General features: G+C 37.5%; 1 protein-coding gene and 1 long non-coding RNA gene across 3 annotated transcripts in view; both read right to left on the reverse strand.

Annotated features, from left to right (window-relative positions):
- The window catches only part of grid1a (glutamate receptor, ionotropic, delta 1a), a 278,394-nt gene that overhangs the window by 121,670 nt on the left and 133,500 nt on the right, over positions 1-23,224 (reverse strand). The window lies entirely within an intron of this gene.
- Positions 776-22,960, reverse strand: LOC146505591 (uncharacterized). Its single transcript, XR_014877789.1, has 2 exons — positions 9,559-22,960; positions 776-9,426 (listed from the first exon to the last, which is right to left on the reverse strand). It is a non-coding gene; the product is annotated as an uncharacterized LOC146505591 (long non-coding RNA).

The raw sequence follows: 23,224 nt of genomic DNA on the forward strand, positions 1-23,224 counted from the left end.
AATTTGTCACTTATCTGCATTGTGTGTAGAGTAGCATTTGCAGCAAAAGTTTTCACAATGCAGACGTCATAATCTGTACGTAGTCTAACATTTATAGTGTCATACAATGCAAAACACTGATTTTTAATTTTTAGTTTAACTGAGAACGTCATATAACATGGCACGTCTATTCTATAATCCTTCATGTGTGGGGAGAGCAGGAAAGACGGAGCTAGTCATGTAACTTATACAGTAGGCAACCTTTAAGATTGATTAAGATAAAGTCTATTACCCACAGTATATTATTTTTCTTTTTAATATTATTTTTTATCACTAGGTCCACCTCCTTTTTTGTTATTATTCTTATTATCTACCTTTTGCTTCGTAAAAATATTTAATCGTACTTAAATTTTACTTAGCAACTTAGTAAACCTTCCAAAACCAGACTTTTGGAATACTGGAGGAATGCAAGTTTCTTTTTGAATGATGAAAACTCATTAAATAATTAATAATAATTAAATTCTGTTATAAGAGGTTATGCATGCATTTTTACATTCAGTTGGACCAATTATGCAGTCACATGCTTCCTGCTCTATTTATTCTACAAACATGTTTTTTATTCCTTCTTTTGTCTCTATTCTTATCTTGTTTCTACAACATAATAATCTCCAAGAGTATAAATACAATTTAATTGTAGATTTCACAACTAATTCTCATAGGGACACAATGCCTTATAATCAATTTTAGTATCATAACCATGTAATGTCTCGGTGCATTTTACCTTTATTTCCTTCAACCTCCACCCACTACACCCTAACATATCCTGCTGGCATCCCTGTAATTTCTTTTTTCTTTTTGGTTTTAGTCACGTTTCTTGTTATCTTGCTACTAAAACAGAATAATCACCAAGGGTATCAATAAAGTTCAGTCTAATCTGAGATTATCCAGGTACTACTGAAAGGGACACAATGCCATATATATGATTCAAGTGCCAATTCAACGGGTGGCACAGGAGACACACAGGCCAGGCCATCTGCTTGCAGATACTGAGGTAAATGTGAGCAGACAGAGAATCTGGAGGAAATATGATTTGGTTTATGTAGTCCTTAAGTAAGCTGTCATTCCCCATAATGCATGAAGGGAGCTGGCAAAAGTAGGTCTATTACCATGTTGATAACATCAATTTAAAGTGTCAGTACGGGGTGAGCTAATACCCTGTCCGGCAAGGCTCTTCTGCCGTCTCCACAGCCACAGGGGGTTCTGATTTGATTAAAATCACAAACCAGTCATTCTTTCATAAACCTTCCAGCCACTACCTCAAATGGTAATAAGATCTATTAAAGATCCCTAGGGTGTTTTATTTTTTTTGCCAGAGGGTGCTACATTTACTAACAGAATAGTCACCTGTGGCATTTCTGGAGGCTGTCGTCTTATTCGACTGACTCACCAGTTTTAAGTCAGGAACTTGATGTGATGGAGGCATTAGAAAGGTGGAAATAGAGTGTGGATGCACATTAATCTTTGATCAAACTTTGCCTCTTTGACTTTGTTTTTATTGAGTTAGGGTCACCAGATTATAAATTATCTCACAGTCTGTCAACCCCCAACACCACCCCACCCCCAGTGGTAGTAAAAACACCCGGGCAGGCAGCCATATGGCCCAGTCCGCATTATGCTATCCATTCAATCAGCGAACCCACTGGTTATTGGCTGATGACTCAGCCTCTTGGTGCAACAGTCAATATTTTGGGGCTTCAAGTATAGCCACTAGATAATGGACTGAGAGGGGAGTTTGGAATCCTTGTAATTGCTGGTAACTGCTGGTTCTCTTCAGTGATTAGCGTTTACAGTGTAGTTATAAATGCAGATGGGTTAACAAAACGTTCTTAAAAAGTCTGAGTCTTGCCAGGTAGTGTTTTTTTTTTAAATTGCCTCTTGGCTAACATGTAATTTTCTGCTCCTCACAAGGACTATTCCCTGGGAACAGTAAAATCCTACTTGAACATGATTGGTTATTACTACTCAGACTATAAAAAGAAACCACAAAACTTCCAATCCACTGCTTGCTGCTACATACAAAAATATGGAGACATATATAGAGTATGCTGTCCATCAAGACAGAACACATTATAAAATTGTTTTAGAAGGCAGTAGATTGTTAGCTATATAACAAATAGTACTTGATAATAAGCCTAACAAAACCAGACGTTTGGGCATGTTGGACAAATGTAATGTGATGTATGTGGAAACTAAAGATAACTGATTTCTATTTTAAACAGGTTATTCAACAAGCAATTTATGAACCAGATATGTCTGTAATTACCTACTTTCTGCTTTATTTATTGCACAAGTCTGTTCTTGTTTTGGTGACACAGGTGGCTTATTGCTGATTCATACAGTTCTGTAGTGTGCTCCAACGATCACTGATCTGACTGACCCAGCAGACCTGATCTGCCATCTGCTTGAGAACTCCTGCTGTTTTGTCTCAGTGTCTCAGATCTTCAAAGGTTTTTATCTGCAATGTTTCTAAACCCCATTCATTTTATGCCTGCTTCGGTACTTACTTGTCTTTCTCCCCGGTGTGAATCTTTTCCTCATTTATTACAGTGTGATCTCTATATAGCCAGGTATATTTACAGCACACTTCACATCAACAGTTTCTACCCACAGTGCGGTGCAGCAGACAAATCATTACTCTATAGCTCAGCAAAAATAAATGCCCTAGAAAAGTAACAAGTAAAACGTTTCAGTTAAATACTATCCACTGGTACGTATATTGTTTCACACAGATACTGTATCACTTTCCAGCACAATGGTATTACTACTTTCTTCAAGGTCTAACTGAGAATTAATCAAGGTCTCCAGTTGGCGTCATGATTATCCGTCTGTCTGGATATAATTGAATGTATGCAGAGAGTACCAGAGAGACTCTTCTAAATCTACATGGACAGAAGTAATGACAAGCTGTGAAGCAGCTGGAGGAACTGTCTCCTTTGTTTCCCAAATTTTACCTTAATGGCTAAAAACATTCACAATACCTGTGGGGTAAGTTTAACATGTTTTCTCTGCTTTGCAACTGCATTTCTTTTTTTATCCCCTCTGTTTTACCCAGTTTTTTTACCCTTAGATGTGCCCTGCAGAGCACTTACTTATGCTCTCTATGACTGCACTATCCAGTTCTTGGCCTCATCTTCAAGTCACTTTTGCTCCTTGCTGTTGCCACCTCTCTCCCATTTTCCTCTCTGTATTGTAAATAAGTGGAACTTGCAAGTGAACACTTGATTTCCCACTGGCTTTGTAGTTGTTTAGTCCTGAATTCAAAGTGGGTGCAGAGGGGAGCAATGTGAACCAAGCAGCCTGTTGTGAGAGAGGCAAGTTCTATACTGAGATTTTAAAACCCATCCTACATTTAATCTGATAAAGGAAATTATATACTGTAATTAGACTATAGGACTAGAAGAATTAAACATTTTCAGAAACAGACATATTTGTTGTTAATGGGATGACTAATATCACACTAAACCAACAACAGCCAGCTTGGCATTCAGACTGGGTGCTGTGGATAAACAGATAGCTTGGTTGGTTCTGTCCATAGATAAACAAATCCACCTACTAGACTTTCCAAAACTCATAAATTAGCAGTAAAGTGCTGGACAGATCCAAGTTCACTGATCCTCACAAAAAAAAGTTTCTCTAAAATATAACTAACTAGAAGTCATTTGTAGTGAAGCTCAAATCATTTGATAGTAGTAGCTATGTACTTATGCTTTCAACGGCAGGGAATAAAATTTAGACCTTCTTTCATCTGGCTATTGAGGAGGTTTCACTGAAGGATTCAGACATTAACAAGGTATAAAGATCAACTGGACCATGCCCACAAAGAGCCTCATTCTTTAGTTCCTAACAAAAAGCTAATAAGCGGATGCCCTGCTGCTCTCCCTCATTCGCCCACTTGTCTGTTAGTACTATAAGATTTACAAGCTGCTTGTAGTCATTATACAGGCTTTGTGTTTCTAATTGGGCAATCCCACACTCCTGCAGGTACTGCGTGGACCCTGACAAGGATCCCGCCTCTCCTCCTTACCCCTTGATGCAGAAAGAAAATGTCGTCATTTCAGCAGAGCAGCCTCAGCCCCCGTGGTATACTTTACAGTCTCACCAGACTGGAGTGAAATCCTAAGGACACGGTTTCAAATTTTCCTGCACAATATCACCAACATAACATTGCTGTTGTAATGATATGTTTTAGCTTTGAATTTGCCCTTTATCTACTCCATTTGAGAGTAGATAAAACAACACATTAGGTCCTCGTGTGGTAGTGTAGGTGGCATAGTGGATTTGCAAGTTGCTGATGACACACTGAGCAAATTCTGGGCTCTATCGTCAGCAGTAATGGATGAAAAATGATTCACTAGACCGTGGCTGCACTCTCACCGAAACTACGTACATCTATCCAAAAGCGTTCATGCTGAGCACCTGTTGGTACACCTCTCAACCGTGACTGATAAGTGAAAATTAGAGCTCTCTTTGAGGAAAGGAAAGATTTTTTAAATTCTCACTCCCCACTGCCGTGTGTTTAAAAGAATCAGTGAAAGCTAGGTTGGAGGTGTGATCTTAGAAAGAAGATCCTAGAATGCTGTGTGACACGTTTAGTGGCAAAAACATGTTTAATTGATTCTAATATTATTATATTAAATACTATTACTATTACAGTATTTTATGTTACTCACTTTTATTATTATAGTAGTTTCAGTGATTTTTCATCTTTATGTAGTACTTACTGATACCTGAACTAGTGCACATAAAGATTTTCTCTTCTACCAGTGAGCGTGAGCTAAGATTTTTTGCTTTGCTTGTTTTTTTACTTAAACAAACGAGATTTGACAATTTTTGGTTAAAAAGAAATCTAACATCAGCCACAATAACTCTAATACATTAAAGCATAGACAAAAACGATTTTCATTGAGTCATCTATTACCTTTTCTCTTCCACAACATGGAGGCCATTGGAGAATTACATTTACAAGGATTCCAAACTCCCTCTCATAAGTTGCCTCAGGTTTTATTTTTACATTTTCTCAAGTCATATTTTGCCTACTTTTTACCAACCTTGATTGCTCCGGGCATATATACACACACACGTTTTGCTCTGTCAAAAAAAACCCCCATGCACATCTTTTATCTATCCTCTGGTATTTATTCCTACACACTGACTGCTCTTATCAGGCTTGTGTCTGTTTCATTCACTGCCACTTCTGTTCATTCACTATCAGTGAAGAGATCAGACGTTTAATGCATGTAGAACATGGCTATCTTATCCTGTTGAGTCCTGTGGGCCTATTTGTTAGCTGTCAGTGACTATATATCTTCATCCCTTCCCTACTGTGTTTGCTGGCTCATGATGCTAGGAACTGGATCTGTCAAATGGCCGTCCCCGTAGGGTAACAGCAGAGCCTGCATTTTGCTAGATCGATCCTAGGAGACGCATAAAGAAAGAACAAGAGTTAGAGAGCAAGCCTGAGACGGAGAGCAATAATACAACGCTAGGAAGACAGTTAGAGGGTGATGCTGATGACCAAGCAGACATGTTTGGGCCAAAAGACCTCAAAGATAAAGAATTGAGATGATGGATAGTGGAAATAAGACTGTGGCAGCAAGGGAGATCTTCTTGCACAGCACATGGCTTGCAGGTAAAAAGAAATATGAAATGGATGTTTAGAAAAAAGAGCCAGAATAAGCTGAAGCAGTGGTCATACCCATAAGTATCTGGACATTAATATAGAATACATGTGATTTACTGACCGAACCCACATGTCCAGACTACTAAATAAGCATGCTGACAACTAAGGAAGAGTGAGAATGAAGGAATAGACAGAAAAGTGGAAAATACGACAGATTTAGTAAAGAAGTGGCCGAAAGAATAACAGACAATGATAAAAAAGGAGAGAGAGAGAAAACTGTGAGTGAAAAAGCATGCATTTCTGCAGCAGGGTATCCGGATGGCGTGCTTCACCCAGGGCCATAGATCCTCATTAGGAGTCATGCTGCTGCTCCAAACATACATCAGCAAAACAGCACACAAACAAACACATGGAAAATGTTGGGAGATGTAACATGTGCAGTGGCAAGACATTTTGCAGTTAAAGTGCATGAATTTGGGCAAAACCTTGGAATAGATCTAAAAATAACAAATTGTTAGCTAGAACACAGAGAAGCTAAAAATAATACACAGCAGTAACCTCTTCAGATTCTCCTCTTCAGATTCTGCTCTTGCCTTACCAAAAACAAAATCTCATGCCAGGGGAAAAGATGGGAAAGTCCTTAAGCCTGATTCTTTTGACACTGTCTGACTCATGTAGCCATGCCAAGACATAGAGAAGGAGAACAAAAATAGCACGTCTTGCTAAAATTTGACCTTTCATAATTTTCATTTCTTAAATTAGAATTTTATGGCAGCGATAGAAAATGTAAACTTTTGTTTGTATATAAGCATTATTATAAGTCATAGCACTCCGTCTTCTCTCGCATCCACACAAGTACTAACATGCTTTCTTTTTTTCTTTTTCCTGACAGCAGGTTTATGGTAACTCAAGTGATGGAAGACAGACCAGCGACCTGACAAGGACAGACAACGACATCTCTCTCTCCTCTCTCTCTCTACCTTGCCTCTAGCCCCGAGGGCATTGATAAGAGCAGACATTTTAATTTGCTAGGTCAAAACAAATGCTTCAAGAATCTGCTGGCAGGCACCGGAAAACTTAATGGGCTCCTGAGTACTGCACTGGCAGAAATAACACAGGAACTCATTCGTAGTGCATTAATCTACTGTACGTTCTAATGGACATCATTTCTAATGAGTTCTCAGGCCAAAAATTTTTTTAATGAACCAAAACAGAGAATATACCAGGTAATTAGTGTAGCATAAGATAAAGAGAAAAACATTAACAGGGGAGTGATCTATCACATGTAATATCAATAATTTGCTAATTTGGACAATGCACATATTTTCTTTCTAGGTTTCAATGTTTGTAACAAAGTTTCCTTCACCCTAGTGAAATCTGGAAGTCATCTTATCTAATATTTGAAAAGTAAACTGAAGTATTTGAAATATCTCAATAATTGTGTTTAAATATTATCTGTTTGTGAAGTACACTATGCAAATGCATATGTAGGTTGCACAAACACAATATGCACAGCCATGTTCACCTACTGCTGAAAAATTCCAGCTTCCAATCTCTTTGTATCTCTCAGCCATATTTAACTAGAACTTGATATTGCCAGCTAATTACAATCCAAACACAGCCATGCTCGACACACTTGTGTACCCATCCATGCTTTAATCCCTGCCCTACTCTGCCCTCACAGCATAGAAAATTATACATAATGCACTTTTCACAATAGAATATGCCAGTTCCAGATCTACTATAAACACAATATTTTATCTGTATGCACAAATGGGCTTCATATAATGTAAATGCAAATCATGACAACTGTAAAATAAAATCTGCAAAGTCATTCCAGACTTGTTCTTATTCTGTTCTGGTACTGCACCAGCAGTCATCGTATCATTAAAATGAAGTCATTACAATCCACTAAACAGTGATGGTTATAATAGCTACAGCTCTTCTAACAAATGAGTATGAACCCAACTGATGCTTTGATGCTTTCAAATGTTCTGATTAGGGCAGCAACATTTGGATTCTATTCCTTTGCAGAGGAATTTAAAAAGCATGGGCACAGAATACAACTTTATGTTGTACTAATCACATTGCTGAGCACTACAGTAACAGCACTAGTAAACATGTTGTAGTGGAAAGACTCCAAATACAGTGTGACCTGCAGCTGCTCATTAATATCTATTTTTTCTTTAGAAAAATATAATACCTAATCACACTAAGCCCAGCTAATTAATATCCATGCTCTAAAGAACCACTTACAGAGCGTTTACAAAGCCCTTTCTGTATGATCCTCCTACTATAAATGAGCGATATAAGAGGTTTAGGAGGCTTTAATGTTCCCCAATGCCCTGGTAAGAATCTGCTTAGAACAATACCATTTACAGTTGTAGTATGTGGTATAAAAATCTTTGTATGACGATTTGGTAGCTTCTTTGTGACCCTCGTGTAATGTGGAAATCGAATAATATCCTGTCTGTTAATGCTAAAATGCTGAAAATAGCAGGTTTGTCCAGGAGCTTTCTCATAACAAAGTTCATGGTTAAGGACACATTTCAATGTAACATCTACCGGTTGACAAGTGTAATCTTTTTGTATACGGCTGATCAGAAAACTGCTCAAACTTTCCTGACAACAGCAGTGGATTTATATGGCACACTCTCAGCAGGGGTCACTCCCTCTGTGCCAAGTAAAAATATTTACTTTGTGCACAACATTTGGTGGCTTATTTCCCCGTGAATTGCTTCAACATGTTTTGCAGCATGAACAGATTCCAAAGCTACAAAAGATGGAGCAGCATGTAAAGCAACTCAGCCTGGAAAACAGATCTTTTGAATGCTCAAGTAGACATAAATGTGATGGCCGGGGCAATATTTAATGAGGAAGCAAATCTGTGCACAAACAAAATCAATGAGGTGCTCTTACAAAACGTTCTTGCTGTTAAAAACAGAATGCCACAAGGCAAACATGGGTTATTTGCAGGAAACATAGCCGACGAAGCCATTTGATAAAACTTAGAACTCTAGCTGGGATTGATTTTTTTTTTCTTATTCATTTGGGCCAAAACACATAATTTCAGTTTTAACTTTGCCTTGCAGAACATTTGTATGTGGCTATAGTTAAAAGGATTATTCACTTTATATATAAAACATAAAAATGAACAAATTTCCAAAAGAAGTGCTAGAGAAAGTGTTGCTCTGACTCAAGCATTTTTATATCAGTCAATTGACCATCGATAACATGTCAAATCAAGTCAAATTTATCTGTATAGCACTACTTAGACACAGAGTAATTTAGTGCTTTACAAAGGGATAGGAAGAGGCTTACAAAGAGATATTAACAATATGCAAAACATATTTTTATACTGTTGCCATTACTGTTATTATTAATTATTTATTGATACACATAATGCAGATCCACAGAACTACACAATGCACATGCAACACAGACAGTTTTAATGGAATATGAAATATGCAAATATTGTATGAAGAAATTGTTTTTTGTGTGTGTTTTTATTGTTTGTGGTTTTCTCTCCATTTCATTTGTCTGTTTTTCCTGTTTGTGTCAGAGCAGATTTTGTGTTCTTGCATATTCTGCAATAAAACAAACAAACATACCAACCAACAAAACATATATGTATTCATGTCATGATATAAAGCATGCACAAAAGATCAACAACAACAATTAGAAGACCAAAACAACCATCACTGCAAATCCACTTTGTTTCTGCTACAACCTTGGTAAAAGTGGTAAACCAATGGGAGGTTCACATGCTCTACAGACAGCTGTTTTATTCACGTCTGTAATGATCTTTATGATATAATGATGTAATCTTTAGAACATATCTGAACATATATATATATACATATATATATACATATATATATATTCCCTACATTCCCTACATTCCCTATATATGTTCCCTACAGACGTGATTGTCGGCAGGTTGCGTGTTATGTCTCCGGGACAGCTGTTTTTCTCTGCTCTGAACATATGTTAACATAGCCCTGATTTAAATTAAGTAAAGTTTTAGCTGATCTCAAGTTTTGGGGAAATTTGCTCCACAAATGAGGTTTATAAAAACTAAAAGATTCTGCCACCTTGAAACAGATGCAGGGATTTGAGAATGGTGTAATGTTCTCGATCTTTGTGATGTTTGTTATAATTCTAACTGCAGCATTCTGAATGAGCTGTAGACATCTGATTGATTTTTTACTAGGACCCATAATGACACTGTTATAATAGTTTAATCTGCTAAAGGTGAATGTGTGAATACGTTTTTGTTTGTTTGTTTGCTTTTGTTTTATCTCTGCAAAACAAAAAATAAAGATACCTATTGCAGTCTTTTCTGAGCTCAGTTGCAAGCTGTTTTGGCACATCCACTCGCTAACTGACTGTAAGGGACCGTAATGCTGAGGTGAGCTGATATGTACAACTGTGTGTCATCTGTTTAATAATGATAGAAAATAATATAATATCCTATAGTCAAAGCAGTCTCAGAAACAGCCTCGGAAATGTTTCTGCACAAGAAATCTTTCTGTGCAAAGATTTCTGGTTTTATTTCAAGGTGATGCAAATTTTTGAGGGTGTAAAGTAGGGCAGTGAGACATGCTGATGTTGATTCAGAGGTATTAAGGAGTCAATTTGGAACATTCTTTGATGCCTTCCTTGGTCTGTGAGATTTTTCCGTAATGAGCAGGTTCAAGGTTTTTCGTTCTCTCATTAGTGATCTTTAGAAATCTGTGCTTGGCTCAGGCTGACATGTCATGCAGAGAAAGGTGAACTCCTGGTGTTCATTTTGAAAACTAAAAAGAGACTGCCATGGACTAAAACAGTTAAAACCCAAACAAAGCTAATCAAATGATCAATCGATTCATTTAATAAATGCGATTAATTTGTATTTTCCTCCATTTTCAACACTATTTATAGTTACTGCTGGCAGACAACAAATGTCAATACTCTGGTTTGTCATGTGCATCTAAATTTAATTGCAAATTGAACCTAACTGAACCCTTAAACAGCAAACAGCAACTGATCTGTGGAAGCAATGGAAATAAGAGCACACCGGCTTCATATCCAATTATCGACCCATTTCAAGTGATTTTAGTAAAGAAATTACTGGCAGGGCTGTTAATTATCGTGTGTGTGTGTGCGTGCGCACCTCTAAATGGTCTCAACCTGAAATGGGATCCTCTGTGCTTTCAGCATATGCATGTGTGTATTAGTAGTTTCCGTGATAGGACGTATATCAAACTAAACAAATATATAGAATTGGTCCTCTTCCTTCACCTAAATTCCTGAAGTCACCTAAAGTTTTTTACTGTCATGCCAGCATGATGAATGTGACTAAAACTTGTAGCAATGTACTCAGCAGCTGCAAGATCTTTTTCCATTTCCCCTTTAGCATTTTGTTTACATCACAAGTTTTACTATTTTAGAAAAAAAGAAATTGCACCAGGGGACAACATATCTTTTGTCCAGTATGTTGACTATTTTCCTGAAGCCTTCATTACTCACCGTGTTTATTGGACACACGTCTTTGAACAAATGGGATTGCTTTGTTGATTTCAGTGCGTCTTTGTGAGCTGGTTGACCTGTTGTAATAGGCTCACTTTTATGGACATCTTTTGTTAATGTTGGACCCTTCGTGTCAGCCACTGTACTGTTTTTCCTGGCCTTCATGCATTAATTATAGTGCAGTTTGTGGTATTTTTTCAGGTAGTTGAATAAGCTGTATTGTTTCTGCAGTGCAGACACAACTCTACAGCACATGCATAATCATTTTGCATACGATTTCTTCTTGGTTAACTTGACTTTCCCTAAATCCAAAGTATTTCTGAATAAAGACTAATGAGGGACAAACTCTTTGTCTTCTGCAGTGCTAGACATTTGAACTTTGTTGTCTTTTAACATACTGTTACTAATACTACTACCAGGAAACTTCAAGCTACACAGTGCAGGGAACTGTTATCAGGCAGTGATTAAAAGACTGCTGGACTTGCTTTTGCGTCACATTATATAGGTGCATTTTAAATATTAGCAAATTGTGTCCCTTTAATTGCAGGAAGCCAAAATTGTGACCAGATAATTCTGATAAATTAATCATACAGTCAAACAATATACTTCTTCATGTATGTCTGTCCAACAGACATATTTTTTTATTCTCTGTTTTTGATCTCTCAGAATTATGGAATTTTCACAGCTCATCTCTTTCATGATTATTTATATACACTGTCCGACCACAATGTTAAAACCAAGTGAAGGAGATAAAATTGATGATCTTATGACAATGCAAATATTCTGGTAGGAAGATTTGGGTCATAGTATACATGTGCCTCCCTACTTAAACACTGATACAGAACAAGTACATCCTCCAGTGACTAATTGACACTGAGGAGTGCCATATCCACCGGGGAAGGAGATTATACCCCAAAATTGCATAGTCAGAACCTCTAAAAAGACCTGCCTTTTTAGAGGGCAGGTCTAGATTAGGCCCATCCTAATCTAGCATTCTCAGGATGGACCAAAACCAGGCCAATTCAATGAAGCCTAACCTCTCAAAAACCCAAAGACGCAACCATCAAAGGATCCAACACCAGCATCACAATCCATATTACCCAAGAGATTACATGTCTAGGCCTTGACCAGTCGGGGCTGCTTTTACATTAATGTGGCTACTCAGCATAAACTGTCAGTGAACACAACAGCAGTGTGCAAAAGTCTTGAGAAATCCCTCATTTCTTTTGATTTTCGTTTCATGGAGCCAGAAAGTCTTAACATTTATCTTATTTCATTTTATTTTTGTGAAGCCACTTAACTTTGACCCATGAATGATTAAAACACAGTAAATCACACATCTAGGGATGAAGCAGTGTTATGTCTAGACTTAATGAAAAACTTACAAAAGGCCTAATAAATAATATATAATTTGTTCCTGGTTCTTCAGCTGGCTCTTATGCCTGATCATTTGACATTTTTGCACCAACAAGGTGGCTCCCAAAACTTGGCATATCTTGGAATATGCCAATATGGCCTAGAGGTGCAACAATGCACGTCTACGGCCATCTGTAAAACATGGTAGAGACTGTCATATTAGGGGTCTTCATTTCAGCCACTGTTGCTGGGGATCTTGTCAAAATTGATGGAATTACGAATCCAGAAAAGTACTGTCAGATTTTCATTCACCAAGCAATACCATCTGGAAAGTGTCCAGTAACCGCTTCCTTTTTCAGCATGACAACAATCCCAAAAAGACCGCAAATGCAAAAGTCTACCTGGGTAGAAAGCACACAGTGGAACACTATCAGTCATGAACTGACTGTCCCAGAATCCAGATCTCAACATCACTGAAGCAGTGTGAGATCATCTTGACATGGAGAATGCAACAAAAGGCAGCCATTATCCACAAAAGAGATCTGAATGTCTTTTAGGAAACCTGGAGAACTACTTTTGAAGACTACTTAAAGAAACTATAGGAAATTATCTAAGAGCATTCATGTTGAAGAATTGTACACTGTTGTTGCCTCATTTACTGTATTTAAATGCATGCTGCACCCATTTCCCAGCAAAAAATAATGTAATGAGGGGTAGTTCAACACTTTTGTAGAGTACTGTAATTTATGATTTAATGTGTGGTTTAATGGGATGTAAAGGCCAGATAACTTTTTACAGCAACAATTTCTCATCTATAGAGATTTTCCATCTATAGTGAAGAATATGAGTAATGCCAAATGAAAGCTCTGTCTATCCATCCGTACCGCACGAAGTAAAGTGACAGATTTTGCTTTCAACCGATTGGATTGACAGCAGCAAGATTCAGACTGCTGTAACTTAACCAGCAGTTACAGGATGGATTCATAAAATGAATTCAAGAGCTCTTAAAATAACGACAAAAGATTGTTGCCCGGGGGAAGCAATGGACAGAGAAGATCCTTGGTAAGTATCGTCAGTATTTTCTTTTCTTTTTGAACGATTGGGATTTTTTTGTGCTCTCTGATTGATTTGACTGGATGTTGAATAGAAGAGAAGGAGAGAAAGATGGAAGATGCAAAATACCCTACCAGAATCAAACTTGAACTTGTGTTTATGTGGTATGCACTTTATCAAGTATTTTCTTTGATAGACCTCAAAATGCATTACTTGATGCATATCTGAATCTCCATGGTAAGGATTAAAAGGTGTAGTTAACTCCAGCAAAATGCCACATTCAGACTTTCTGGTTCAAATGTGCTTACTAATATGAACACACACACACACACACGAACACACACACAAATACTACTACTACTACTAATAATAATGAATTATATTATTTGTACTTTCATTTACATCCAAAGAAGTCATCAACTCAAGGTCCTGAACTGTTCTGGAGACAGTAAAGTTATAAAGGCCAAGAAAAAGTGAAGAATAGAACTTCAGGGTTTCCCCCAGGAAACTTTCATGAATGTTACATTGTCACAGTGCTTAGCTACAGCTTTTTATCTTTTTCAGTTTTGCTATAACGGAAATAACCAAATTTTCTGTCCTGAGTCTTTTTAAACTTAATTGCCTAGACCTGCTTGCAAAACATAAGTATGCCAAGATAGCACGTAATGCTACAGTGTAAAGTTATTGCTCTAGTCACTGATGAGACCAGAGCAATGGAGCATAGTAACATCCACAGGAAAGATTCCCTGCTCTCCCTCTCTATCCATTCTAGGTGGAAACTGGCAAACACATATCTACAAAACACGCACACACACAACACACAACAAATGATAACACATGAGCACACACATACAGCTCCTTGTTCTGGAGTTGGGGAGAAGAACAAGCCAGATACTGGCATTGACCACAGGCCTCGTTAACAATGCCAAAACAAAATGCTGCACTAATCCCAATTAGGCTTCTGTAATGAGGGGAGCCTGCACACAAGGAGGAAGTGCCAGGCTGCATCCCCAAAACTCAATTACACAGTCATCCAGGCAAGGAAAGCAGTGACAGAACTCAGTAATGTGTGTATATGTAAAATTTTAAGTGTGTGTGTGTGTGTATGCACACAAGTGTACAGATATGGCTATAACTATAAAGAAACAACAATGGACACGGAGTGGGGAAGCAAAGGGATTGCGTGGGTGCGAAGAGGCTCTAACTCTAAAAGAGCAAACACAGAGTGTGAGGCTTAATTCAAAGTCAGTGTTGCTCTTTAAGGGAACCAGGCATTCACACATGAAGTGCCTTGAAGCTGTCGCAAGAAGCCATTTGAAGTAACCAACTAGTACAAACACAATGTGCTAACTGAGGTTATCTAACACACAGGTGTTTGCTATTGTTCAGGTAAATGGTTGTAAAACTCATTGGTAAAAGAGAACAAAAGTAACAAGAGCAGCATTTAAAAACATGCACAGTTTCTTTAATGTTTATGAGAATTATCTGATCCAAAGGTCTTCCCTGTGCCACTTGGTACTATGGAAAGAAGCAGAGAAACATTGGCCAACTGAGACAAAATCATCACACCTACTTGGGTGTAGTGGGGTCTAGCTTTACCATCATGTTCTGTTATTTCTAATGCGTTTAGGAAGTGAAAAAGACTTGTTAATATTGAAACAATATTACCTTGGGTTTATTATTATCGCAGGATCTGTAGTAATGTAAAGTTAAAGCATTTACCACTAAAATCCTGCTGTATTTTGCCACTACAGCAAGTACTAGTCCCATGTGAATCAGCATCTTGGAAATTTCTGCCTGTTTTTCCCCTCACCACACCTTTATTTCCCTATACCACATAAGAATTGAAATTGTGTCACTGACTACAAATGAGAATTTGAACAGCATTTTGGTTGTGAACTCCAGAGACCTTCATTTCTACAGAACATGGAGATGCAATAACCTACAGTAAAGAGTAACCTGTCCAAAGAAAGGAGGAAATCCCAAAGGATGATGAATTGACATAGATTAATGTCATGTGGTAAGCTTTCAGCAGGCTTAACTAATAATTAATGTAGGTACTTACCAGAGGTATGGGTAAAATAAAAAATAAAAAACACTTCTATCTAACATTTACGCACACACACACACACACACACACACACACACACACACACACACACACTGCATCGGAGGCAACTTAGGGTTCAGTATCTAGTCCAAGGATACTTTAACATGCAGATAGGATGAGCTGGGGATCAATGGGGTGGCTGCGCCCACCCTCAGAACCACAGCTGCCCCAGTATGGCTAAAGACATTTTTGTGACTCATTGATCACAGCTGCTTAATGGCACAACATCAAGAAATTGGATGGCCTTTGGATAGGATCTCAGTGTTAAACAATTTATTTATTGAAATCACGTTTACATCTGTTTGTAAAGCAAGTTCTTTTAAAGAAGCAGGCAACCCCACAAGTGTCCAGTCCAATCAGTCCATATCACAATGCATGTTCTGTACAGACTGAGCTATGTGAACTTGGAAATTAGGCCATTAAAAGTTCAGCACCTGCTCTAATTGAAGCACTACATTCTATAATGATGTTGCAGTTATCGAACTTGAGTTAATTAAAGTATTAATGGAAAATGTTATGGAAGCTGAAATGTGCATGAGAATTCACTGTTTGGCATGCTAAGCAGGCTCATGGACAAGTTATTTCTGCATAGAAACTTAATTGAAAAAACACATTCACATGTTTTTTAAGGCAATTTTACTTTAAAACTAGGTTATTGTGAATATTCTCTGGACTGGAAGAAAACTCTAGCCCAGTAGAATAAGGTGAGATCGTTTCATTTTAGGTACAATTATAGTGTGCTCTGATCATGCAATTATACACCCTGCACAAAAATTCAAATGATCTGCAGGCGGGAGGCATATTCAAAATGTGATACTGATTTAGCCAAAGATTAAAATTGATTTCTTAACTTTTATTGTAAAAAGTTTGCAATTCTACAAAGTTTTGTGAAGCCCGTGCATGTCTGTGAGTGTTATTCCTGGCAGGCAAATGAAAATGTATGAGATCGTGATGTGCTTCTGATGTGCTTTAATGCTTTTGTTCTTATAAAGGGAAATTTTTTCATTAAAATTATGTCTCTTAAATGGAATAGGATGGAATAATTTGTGCCATAATACCTGTCGATTTAACCTCGAAGATGACAGATTGTCAGAAATGGCATACGGCGAGGTGATCACACGCTAGCTCACTGGATTAATAGTCCATGACTGATGTTTGAGTGTGGCTGTGCAAAGGGAGCGAGGGAGAGTCTCCTGTAAAAGGTCACCCAGTCCCCGATCAGACAATTTAGCAGCAAAAAGGCAACTGCTACTGCTTATGCCATTAAATTCCATGCTCACAAATGGGTCTGCACTTCTTGGGAGTGAGGAAAAAATGCACCCATCATAGAGGACTATTCCTCTTCCAACCTTTAATCAAAGTATTACACAGGTGCAATATAATAGGTGGACCAAAATTTAAAAATAATAAGATGTCGGGTGGTAGAATTGGGTAATGGCTTGCAATGCCATTGAAAGCCCTTAACGGCTAGTATTTAGAATAGGATTTATCCTTTGAAGAAAAATCAGTGTGCGTGTGCATGAACAGGTGAACATATGTGGCATTTTCACTTAATTCTTTTATCAGTTAATGTTTCCGACAAACTTAGCCTGGATTTTTAAGCCCGCTGCCACAACTGAAACACTTTAAGAATGCGTCACCTCCAAATCCCTTCGCACATGCATGCGTAACTATAATTGAATTCTTCCTTTTTTTCAGACTAATCATGAAAGGCCTTCACCCCTGGCTATTGTTATGTTCGTGTTGCTGCCATTCAAAGTTTGGATGATGGTAGAAATTCGATAAGCTGCCTTTAAGATTCCTGTCGCCACACACAGAGAAACACACAACATAAACATAACCATGCATACATACATCACACTGCATTTCTCTGGGGAGACTGTCACCTGTTTCTCTTGATGACTTCATTTGAATAATTCCTTTGAAGGGATAGTAGCAAGATCATAATGGAAGGTCTAATGACTAAAGGTCCAATGACTGTGTCTCTCTCTCTCTCTCTCTCTCTCTCTCTCTCTCTCTCTCACTCACTCACACACAAACACACACACTCTTAATAAATGAAAGGCAATCTGTTTAATATGCATTATCAGTCAGTCCAGGAAGTATATCCATAGCTTTGAATGGACGGAAAAAGAATGCTCTCACTTTCCCTGTATATTCTTGGATGAGAAATCTGCAGGAAAATTTTCAGCACCACTACAAACTAAAGGTGGGCTGGTAAATTTACCGGATAATCCAAGCAGGAATTAACAGAGAAAGAATGGTTTTGTAACCTGGTTTTATAACCATGCTTTTCTAACTCAAGAATTTCTGTCATTTCAATGGTAATTTTGACATTACACAATGAAATAAAACTTTCCACTGATTGTCAAATATCAGAAATTGTAGTTTCCCAAGATACCCCCATACTAGCAGGATTACAGTAATTGAAAACAGCAAAAAGTGCATTTGCATCTAGTGTTGTATATCTAAAAAGGATTAGTGGAAAGGGTTTACAAACTATGTTCCATGAACTAATAGCATGATTAGAAAACATTTTTTTTCTTGTTCAGTGAACAGGTCAAGTGGGGACTGAACCATAATAGAGAGTGTAGAAATTAAACCCCTGTCTTTTATCGTGTCCATGTTCTAATCCTTTTCATTTCCGTCACTCTAGCTTTGTTTCAGATCCGCTTCACTTTCTTATTGTCATCTGCTATGAGCCTCCATTCCCCCCCAGTCTCACTCTTCAGTGCACATCTCCCCATCCCTTTCTTTTTGCCTTTAATTTCATCAGCATGAAAATGTGGGACACAAGGTCTAATTTTCATCTCCACCTTGTAAAATTGAACAACAAGGAACTTGTAGCTGAAAGCCAATCTCATGAAAACAGACAATTAATCTCCCTTTTTCTACTTTAATCTAAACTCTTTCCAATCTTTCATTCAGTTCTTCTTTCTCTCAATCATTCTCATGCCTCTTTTAAATCCAGTTATCCAGGCCAATAAGAAAACAAGAGCCGCTGGTTATCTGTAATTCCAATTGCAAAGACAATTATTAGAGGAGAATCAAAGGTCTAGCAATTACATGAGCTACTTTCAGGAATTCTGTTTTCATTTCTTTCCAAAGCTCAAAGATGTGATGCAAAACTCAAAGTTGATTCAACCCCTTTCCTACTTTTTTCGTTCTGAATTACAAAAATCTCACGATTTACTTATATCACGGAAATAACTCCTCTGTAGCTCTGCTTACAGATATAAAGTAAATTCATTGCTTCTGCTGAAGGACCTGCCAGTATTTTGTGTGTCTGCTAATACCAAAATATAACTAGCCATCCATAGTTTGAGAACATAAATATGCTAGCCTAGAAACATAAACTGGAAAATATATTTTGTTTAGATTTCAAACTCTTTGTGTACTTTTCAGTGGAAAACATGTTATTTTCATTACTAATTATTCAGAATTACTATATATGAAGAAGAAGACTAAACGGCAACTAAATCATTAGAGCAAACAAGACAGTTTTGAGATAGTCAAGTATCATTATTAAATACTGTATATTTCAAGAAACAAGGATGTGATAAACAGAGGTGGCAAAGTACACACTTTTATAAACTGAAATCTCTATAGAGTGTTTGTACACAAGCACTGGAAAACAATAAGAATTTAACAAAAAAAACCCAAAACCTCCATTTAGATGGGTGACCCAAGACAGTAGAGGTGGGAATCACCATACATCCCACAATACAATATTATCACAATACTTAACGCACGATACGATATTATTGCTATTTTTTAAAATATTTTGCAATATTCAGATTCTGTACATAAAGGTAAACTTTATCAATATTCATTTTATCTAATAACAAAGTCTCACACTCAGTCTTTCTCTCATTTCAGTCAGTTTTATTGTTGACAAACTGAACGGTTTGTATTACAGTCTAGTCCAACTTAACTGAATGTAACCATCTGGTACAATTATAGCTATTCTAAACTATGCAATTTGTGAAAACTATGCAGCCCATTCAGCAAGTGAAGAATTTGAAAGTAAATTGAAACAAAATATAATTTTACATTAAATAAAAAAGTTTTAAACTTAATTAAAATAAAACATGTCTTAAATTAAAATAAGTAAACTGGCATGTTTATTGCTGCCAAAAAAAGTTAAACACATTTGGACAGTGAAGGAATGTCAGGATTCTTGCTCAGAAAAAGGAGCTGATCTGAAGTCAGAGCATGTTCCAGTCCACAAAAACTTTTTTGTAACAAAATATTGATTTCTGCTGTCCCTGTATCGATACATTATTAGCAAACAAAATATCACAATACTACACAGTATCGATTTTTTCCCCCCACCCCTACAAGACAGGGGCATAACTATAGTCAGGGGGTTAAAGTGGAGCTGCACAGGTGTGGGAACCCTATGATCAGTTGTACTATTGGGAAATGAATCACAGGCCATGATCAGTTAACCTGTGTAAATTTAGCCAACTGACTTTGAGTAGTTAAAAGCAGAGGTTATACGAGCTATTATGGCTTATTTCCCAAATACTTGATATATAATACCTCATTAAAAAAAATCATAACATGAAATTGTATATTACATATAAACTTTAAAGTTCCAGTTTATCAAATGTCACTGAGCAGTCGATACCTTTAAAAAAAAAATCAATTTTCTTCCTCTCCTACCCTCATATCTCTTTCCATCTCACACTTCCATCTGATGCTATCTTACATCCTTTTCTCTCCTTGACAAATAAAGCATTTGCACCTTTAGCTAGGAGACACACTGTGTGTGTTCATTGGTATTTGTTGAGCTGTTAGAAATGTTGCATTTGAAATTACCTGCCACTTAGAAAATTTTACTCCCTTTCTGTTCACTCCTCTTCTGTAGCATTAGATAGATGAAGTGCCCTGACCACAGCTTATTAACACCTGCACCAAGAACTGCATTCCAGCCCACTTTAACTCTGAGTATAGCGCTATAAATTGTTTTTTGATTTTTCTTTCCTCTCTCAGGGTCAGGGACAAGTTGCTGCCCCAAGTGGAGTAGTCTAAATTTCTCATGGTCTTGTTCCACAAGTGAGGGGTCGTAGATTGACAGACCGATTGGGGCTGCACCTGCAGTGATGCGGATGCTCCACCGGTCCGTTGTGGTGATGAGAAAGCTGAAAACTAAAGCTCTTGATTTACTGATCAATCTATCATCCTACCCTTACCTATGGTCATGAGCTGTGGGTAGTGACTACAACAGCGAGATCCCCGATATAAGCAGTGGAAATTAGTTTTCATTGAAGGGTCTCTACCTCCAGGAGGCGCTCAGAGTAGAGCTGCCATTCCTCCACATTGAAAGGAGCCAGTTGAGGTGGTTCAGGCATCTGAAAAGGATGCCTCCTCGGGGTGGTGTTTCGGCCATGTCCCACCTAAAAGAGGCCCCGGTGGAGACGTAGGACATGCTGCAGAGATTAGTATCTCTTGGCTGGCCTGGCAACTCCCTGGTGATCCCCTGGACAAGCTGGAGGAGGTGGCTGGGGAGACGGAGGTCTGAACGTCTCTGCTTAGGCTGCTGTCCCTGCAACACGGCCCCAAATTAGCGAAAGCAAATGGATTGAAGGATGGATGGATGGATTTTCTCCAGTTTACTTTTGCTTAAGTCCAGTAACAAAGGAACAGCTATTGGCAATTAACAATATAGATATCACTAATCATGCAGGGATGCAAACTGGACTACATTAACTTAAAATAGTCTTTCTGTTTTCACAAGATCAAATGTTATTGGACAAATGAAATATTCTAAATATGATTATAATATAGCTATAATTCCACTCATTCACTGTCACTGAAACCGAGACTGGAGTATATGGTCCTCATTAAATGCAAAGATTCCTAATTTGAGATGCTATACTAGTCCGTTAGTGTGAAAGCTGAAATATGCTGATGGTTCTGTCTATCTTCATTTGTGACTTTAGTAAGTGAAAACAGTCAGCAATTGTTTTGATCAACTAAGTTATTCAGACATTTTCAATTCAATTTCTATTCAATTTTATTTATATAGGGCCAAAAAAACAAACAGTCATATCAAGTCACTTTGTAGTGAGTGGTTGGGGGTGAGGGGATGAATACAGCACAAAGACATGCTGTGGAAGGGAGCCAGAGATTAATTAATAATAGATTAATTAATAATTAAAATCCAGAAAGGTGTATAAACACACAGTGAATAAAAACCATAAGTGAAGAAGAAGCACTCAGTGCATCATGGGAAGCCCCCAACGGCCTAGACCTATTGCTGTGTAAATAAGGAATGACTCTGTGTCATCTGATCCAGCCCTAACTATATGCTTTATCAAAAAGAAAAGTTTTAAGCCCTAAAAGTGGAGAGGGTGTCTGTCTCCCAAATCCAAACTGGGAGCTGGTTCCATACAAGAGGGTCTGCAAACTGAAGGTTGGACCTCCCATTCTACATTATATACCCTAGGAACTGCAAGTAATCCTGTAGTCTGGGAGTGAAGTCTCTAATGGGTAATGAAGGATTTTAAACTCGATTTTGGATTTAACAAGGAGCCAATGAAGAAGCCACTATAGAAGAAATCTAATCTGCTGTCTCTATGTCGTTCCTGTCAGTCCTCTTGCTGGAGCATTTTGGATCAACTGAAGAGCTTTCAGGGAGTTTTTCTAGTAACTATTTTTTCTAGTTACAGGCATTTCAGAAGTATATCCCTCAAAACTGTAAATGCAAAAAAGTTCCACAAAATAGTTTTCAACCAAAGGAAATTTATTTTGAGTGTCTTCATAATGCAATTTTTTGAGCTACACTAATGTTTATAAACTGCAGCAAAAACTAAATTAGATATTTTTGTGCAAAATTTCCAAAAAAACAAAAACAAAAAACCCCCCAGCATGTGCATCAAAAGAAACTATTTCCAACAGTGCAGTTTAAGTTCTAAGTGTCCCAGGAACTATACAGAAAAAGGAATGAAGTCAAACATGACTTTCAGTACCACCAGTGAACCTTTGCAAGGCCTTGTGAGGAAAAAAATAATAATTTCCCATGAAAATGATGTCACTTCCGCAGGTAATGGTGGACATGTGATAATTCCTGCTGACAATGTGATGGCATTTATTCCAACACAGGAATGGGTATGAACAGCTGAACAGATCAGCAAAGTGTGTTTCTGGATTCTAATGTTTTTGCTGTTGCGTGTGCTTTTTCTTTTGCAAAGCCCTTAGTGGAAGGAAACCACTAATATATATATATATATATATATATATATATATATATATATATATATATATATATATATATATATATATGTAAGTTGTACAGTTCTACTGGGATTTAAAGGTTACACAAATGGGATCGCAGATGCTCCCATGGGGTTAGAAGCCTTCCAAGAGCCTCAAATTAGTGGACTACTCTTGAAAACTAACCAACTAACTTAAATGAAGTTTACCAATTCAGCCAGAATTATGCCAGAAGATTGAATATTTGTTAATGGCTAGCAAAACAATCTAGTCTGGTGCAGCTTAATAAGAGACATTCCACTAAATAATAGTAG

This window comes from Neolamprologus multifasciatus, chromosome 13 (genome assembly GCF_963576455.1).
Source record: "Neolamprologus multifasciatus chromosome 13, fNeoMul1.2, whole genome shotgun sequence".
NCBI classification, from domain to species: domain Eukaryota; kingdom Metazoa; phylum Chordata; class Actinopteri; order Cichliformes; family Cichlidae; genus Neolamprologus; species Neolamprologus multifasciatus.